Source organism: Oryza sativa, chromosome 4 (genome assembly GCF_034140825.1).
Source record: "Oryza sativa Japonica Group chromosome 4, ASM3414082v1".
NCBI lineage: Eukaryota > Viridiplantae > Streptophyta > Magnoliopsida > Poales > Poaceae > Oryza > Oryza sativa.
The window spans coordinates 27,321,504-27,327,680 of NC_089038.1; the positions used below are offsets into that span (position 1 = coordinate 27,321,504).

Consider the following 6,177-nt stretch of genomic DNA (forward strand, 5'->3'; position numbering starts at 1 on the left):
AAGGAGTACTCTAGGTTGTATTTAGTTCCACGCTAAATTTAAAATTTTAAAGAAATTGAAACGATGTGATGGAAAAGTTAGAAGTTTGTGTGTAGGAAAGTTTGATACGACGAAAAAGTTGAAAGTTTTAAGAAAAAAAATTTAAATCTAAACAGGACCTAGTAGTCATATTCTGTGCACGTCGCCAAACAATTGCCCTCATGTGGACTTTTGGTGCCGTAGGTGATACTGGACGGGAGTGACAGGATTGGCTGCTTCTAGTATACGGGACAAGCAGAGAGGACTGAGTAATCTGATACTCAAGTTAGGGTCTGTTTAGTTCACAAATTTTTTTTCCTAAAAACATCACATCGAATATTTGAATATATGCATGGAGTATTAAATATAGATAAAAATAAATACTAATTACACAGTTAGAAAGGAAATCGCGAGACGAATTTTTTAAGCCTAATTAGCCTATGATTAGCCATAAGTGCTACAGTAACCCACATGTGCTAATGGCGGATTAATTAGTATCAAAAGATTCGTCTCGCAGTTTCCAGACGAGTTATGAAATTAGTTTTCTCATTCGTGTCAAAAACCCCTTCCAACATCCGGTCAAACGTTCAATGTGACACCCAAAATTTTTTTTTCCAACTAAACAGGCCCTTATTTATGCAAACACAAGCCGTTCCATCCGAATTATCGAGTGGCCCATCTTTTTGGAAGATTGTTAACACTCACCAAGTCACCAGGCTGATCGGTCAAAGGCTACCTTGTATGTATGTGAAAAAAAAATCTGATATTGGTTTACTCAGGCAGAAGTTTGAAATGTATCTTTACCGATCCTTTATCAGCTTGAAACAACGACTTGGTGTCCTCCACAGAAAAGACAATTCTACTGCACACGTGTGCCCAGGTTACCCGGCCATCTACGACGAACCTTCCCCATGTTTGGTGCGTTCTATCCCTTTTGTTTTTAAAAAGGTTTGCATCTCCTGCTCATCTACGTTGTCTGCGGTGTTCATAACTAAACTACTAGTACCGTTGTACGACTCTTCCCAAACATGTTGTGACATCCAACGAAATTTTTACTACTACAGTATATAATACTCCCTAGTACTACTAGTCTACTCCTCCGTACTAACGGATTACTCGTACCTAGAAGCCCAGTACTCCGTACTCACGATAAGCAGACAGATAGTACCACCTGTCGATTTGTCCGCTGCGTATGCCGAACGGCCTGTATCAACAGCTGACCGGTCGACACGGCCCCACCCCACCGCTTTGCCCTGCCTCGTGCCGACGCTGCGCGCCGTGGTCCAGTGAGTGTGAGTGTCTCGCCCGTTTCGAACGGCCTCGCCTCGCGAGCGGGCTAGGGAGTAGACAGTAGGAGCATTCGTAGGAGAAAGCCGTGCATCCCACCATACCACGCGGCCCTCACGGCTGCGCCTCCCTCGGTTGTTGCCTCGCGGGCGTCGCCACTTTGTCCCTTTGTACCGACCTCTCCACCTCCAACCCTGCTTTGGCGCGCGTCGTCGCGTCACCGGGGGAGATGGATTTGCACGGTGAAATCTCTAGCGCTAGCGCGCACGCGGGCATGGGGGAAAGATTTCTGCTGAGTCGGAAAGCGTCGTGACGGTAACAGGGATTGATTTGGAGAGGCGGCACAGTGATTTTCGAGCGAGGCTCGATCGGTCGCATGAAAAGGTTTTGAGGCTACCAAGCTCTCACGTCGGTAAATACAGAACGAAACGTCGCACGCAGCTATGGACCTATCGACTGTCCATCGGTCATCCGTCGAACAGGAGCACCATACCGCCGGTATGCTGCGGTTCATATCACGATGATCTCGGACATGGCATGCTCCCCCTTGCTGTCCTGGCATGTCTGTCCTCAATTTGAGTTGTCTCAGTCGGCTAATTGATCTTTTTGGTGTCAGATGCCCAGATGGCCGGCAATCAATCGACAAAGCAGCAGCCTGAGCCTGCTATCCGCAGCCGGCAGCAGGTTCATCGTTCTCGGATCACCCAGGAGGCATGAACCGAGGTGGCGGCTTTGGCACGCGTCACGCGAAGGCTGGCTCGGCAAGCACTGCAAGGGCTAGCTGGATGCAGGCTACCAGGATGAACGGAGGCGTGGATTGATGCACACATGCGTATCTTGGTGCAAGCCCGTGCCAGGACATCTATAGTAGTCAGGAGTCTCAGGTGCCGTGTAGTATTGTTTTCTTTTGATAAGAGTACGTGTCTCAGTGGGATAGTGGATTAGTGGTGTGGTACATCTGAGGTCGCCTGAATCCATCAAATAAACAAAAATCTCGCTGTCGTTTAGTACCCTCTGAACTCGGAGGCCTTCGACGAAGCCGTGCTTATTTGGAGTGGAGCAAGTACAGGACAAAGCGTTTCCAACTCTCCGTGCAACTGGGACAGGATCCACAACTCGCGTGCTTTCTGTCCCTGGGTCTGCCCAACACACAAGATGTTGTTGGATAAATTTCTGGCAGCACTTCAGATTTTGTCCCGTGATACAGTTTCACCCATCGTCTAGATCGACAAAACTTTCTATATGTCGCGATAAAATAAGGCGCATATTCTGTGAAGCTTTGCAGTGTACGTGATGAGTAGGCTCTCCCAGATTTCCGGCGCTTCACCCCGAGTTGCATGGCTGGTCACACCTGTCAAAACAAAGCACCGTGATTTTTTCCCAAGTCGAACTGATCCACCGTCACAGTCTCAGTTTCCGAATAGTAATTTATTATCTCGTTGCTGTTGATTTTTTTTCCATATGCGACCAAAGCAACGCGTGTTAAGTCAACTTGAAGAAAATTGACAGCGCAGGCTAATGTTATTTCCTTTTTGCGCGAACGGATCGTTCAGTCGTACGGAGAAGGGATCAATTTTGACCACCAGGGTTTAATTATGTGATGTGTGAACGGTCTATTTTCTATCGTGGTGATATCACAAACGGCCGTTTACAAGGATCTAACGGATTGTGTATGGAATACTACTCCAGTCGGAAGAAATAAAAACTTCCATGGAAGGAAAAATCGACTTTTAAATTATCGTGTGCTGCTCGAGATTAGAGTCAGAAATTTAGAAGAGCATATGTGTCAGGGACTCTCAAGATCATCCAGGAGATATCTCGCAAGGCTCAACTGCAGAAGAACCAGAAGAAGAAGAAGGAAGCCGTCCTGAAGTTGCTGATGAAGCTGGTAGCAGAGAAGATAAGGAGGAGGTGATCCAGACTTCAGGTGACAATCAAGCCTGGGTTGCAACTCGGCGTCCAGTCCGTGAGAGGAGGCCCAATCCGAAGGTCCACGGTCCAGAGTGGGTGGCGTAAGGTATCAGCTCGCTTGTGAGCTGGCGCCGGAGAGAGAGAGAGTGGGTTGGTTGTAATAAATCAAACGAACAACACTAGAACAATTCGGGAATTGGCATCTGGAGGCGTTGGCGGCGGCGGCTCGGTCCTGTTGGATCTGAGAAGTAACAAATATTGCCACTAAATTCGTGAATTGTGAAGCGTGTTCTTGAGAGCCCCTAACAATCTGGTATCAGAGCCCTCACGCGCTGCAAAATCCTCTTGATTTGGCTGTAAAATTCCGGGGAGAGGTGGGATCCTGCTACTTCGGTGGCGTGTGATCCGCAAAAGTTTCGGCTCCCTCGATCTGGTTGGCTGAATTCGGAGAGCTAGCGCTGAGGTTTGGATCCGGAATCTCGAGATGGATTTGGAAGCTAAGTTCGATCTCCTGCTCAAAACCATTTCTGACAATGAGAAGAAGAGAGTGGAAGGGGAGGAGCGTACCAGAGCAGAGTACCTGGAGCTGAGGAAAACGGTGGAATCAAGGATACCGGCCGTGGAGAAGAAGGCGGAAACACTGGGAGAATCGGTGCAGTCGTTGAACGCTAAGGTGGATCACTTGGAGGGCAACCTGTTGCGGCAAGTCAAGTCGGAGGCGTTCGGCAGCACCGCCGCGGGTGGAGCTCCAGGCAACTCCAAGCAGGATCAAGCTGCTGATAAGTCGGGGGCAACTGCGACGCCAATGTTTGGTATGAAGGACAATTTCTCCATTCCCCACATTAATTTTGGTTCTGAACCTGAAACCCCATCTCCTGGTAGTGGATCTGCTAGTTTTAATCTGAGTAATTCCATCCCACCTATGATTTGCCCCCAATTTAGTGGTGATAACCCCCAAATGTGGAAGGCTAATTGCGAGCAATATTTTGATGTTTATGGCATACAGTCAGTTTATTGGGTGAAAATTGCTACATTAAATTTCTGTGGTAATGCTGCATTCTGGTTGCAATCTGTGAGGAATCAGATATGTGGAATTTCTTGGACTGGTCTCTGTGAGTTGGTGTGTACCAGATTTTCTAAGGATAGACAGCAGGCTCTCATACGTCAGTGGATTCATATTAGACAGGAGGGTTTTGTTTCGGAGTATGTTGAGAAGTTTGACAGTTTAATGCACCAACTCTTAGCTTATGACAATTCTCTGTTACCTGTGTACTTTGTTACTAAATTTGTGGAAGGCCTTAGAAGTGACATCAGGGTTGTGGTATTAGTTCAGAGACCTCAAGATCTTGACTCAGCTTGTGCAGTAGCCTTACTCCAGGAAGAAGCTTTGGAGGGTATAAAGTTTAACCAATACAGGAAACCTGACAGCTCTATTCCTGTTCGCAGTTTTCAGAAAACTCCTGCACTTGCTCATACTGCTACACCACAGAAGCAATTTACTCCACAACATACAGAAGACAAGAGGGGTACTGAGTCTGCTCGAGCTAGAGAAGAGAAACTAGCTGCTCTTAAATCTTATAGACGATCTAAGGGGCTTTGTTTCACTTGTGGGGAGAGATGGAGTAGGGATCACAAGTGTGGTTCAGCTGTACAATTGCATGTTGTTCAGGAGTTATTGGATGCATTACAGGATGAGACCCCTGATGGAGACCCTGAAACTCCTTCAGATAGTAACAGTGATCTGATGGCTATTTCTCAGCAAGCATTGTGGGGAACTGAGTCTTCTAAATCCATTCGGCTGAGAGGTTTGGTCCAAGGCTCTGAACTACTCATGCTGGTAGATTCTGGTAGTACACATTCTTTTATGGATGCTGGAATTGGACTGAAAATGGCTGGAGTGTAACCCCTGCAACAACAACTTTCTGTTAAATTGGCTGATGGTGGATTTTTGACTTGTTCTCATGAAGTTGCTGGCTGTAGATGGTGGATGCAAGGACTTAATTTCATCAGTAATTTCAGACTGCTCCATCTGGGAAGCTATGATATTATCCTTGGTATGGATTGGTTGGAACAATACAGTCCCATGCAAGTTAATTGGGTAGACAAATGGATGGAAATTACAGTTGATGGTAATGTTGTCAGATTGCAGGGCATAGTACCACAGACCACTCACTGTTCAGTCATATCAACAGAACAGTATCTGGGCATGGTGAAACAGGGGTCAATTATGCACATAGTACAGCTTTCTGCATCTGATCCTGTGACTAAGGAGCCTTTACCTTCTGATGTTCAGGAACTCATTAACTCTTTTCAAGATGTCTTCTCTGAACCCACTGGTCTTCCTCCTAAGAGATATTGTGACCACTCCATTCCACTCATTCTAGGAGCAGCTCCTGTCAGTCAGAGGCCTTACAGATTTAACCCTGCCTTGAAGAATGAAATTGAAAAACAGGTTGCTGAAATGTTGCAGTCAGGGGTAATTCAACCCAGCTCAAGTCCATTTTCCTCTCCTGCTTTACTTGTTAAGAAGAAAGATGGTACTTGGAGGTTGGTGATAGACTACAGGAAACTAAATACTATCACTGTTAAGGGAACCTATCCTATGCCAGTAATTGATGAGTTACTGGATGAGCTTTCTCATGCTAAGTGGTTTACTAAGTTAGATCTGCGAGCTGGTTACCACCAAATTCGTATGGCTCCTGGTGAAGAATATAAAACAGCTTTTCAAACCCATACAGGTCACTATGAGTACACGGTCATGTCCTTTGGACTCACTGAGGCACCTGCCACTTTCCAAAGGGCCATGAATGACACCCTTAAAACGGTTCTTAGGAAATTCGTGCTGGTCTTTTTCGATGATATTCTTATATATAGCCCTGATTGGTCATCGCACTTGGATCATATTGCTCAAGTACTGTCACTGCTTAACAAACACCACTGGAAGGTCAAACTCTCAAAATG

At 46.3% G+C, this 6,177-nt stretch overlaps 1 long non-coding RNA gene across 1 annotated transcript; it reads left to right on the top strand.

The window, feature by feature from the left end:
* The first annotated feature begins 1,488 nt into the window (after positions 1-1,488).
* Positions 1,489-2,337, top strand: LOC136356258 (uncharacterized). Its single transcript, XR_010740937.1, has 2 exons — positions 1,489-1,803; positions 1,922-2,337. It is a non-coding gene; the product is annotated as an uncharacterized lncRNA (long non-coding RNA).
* Positions 2,338-6,177: the final 3,840 nt, after the last annotated feature.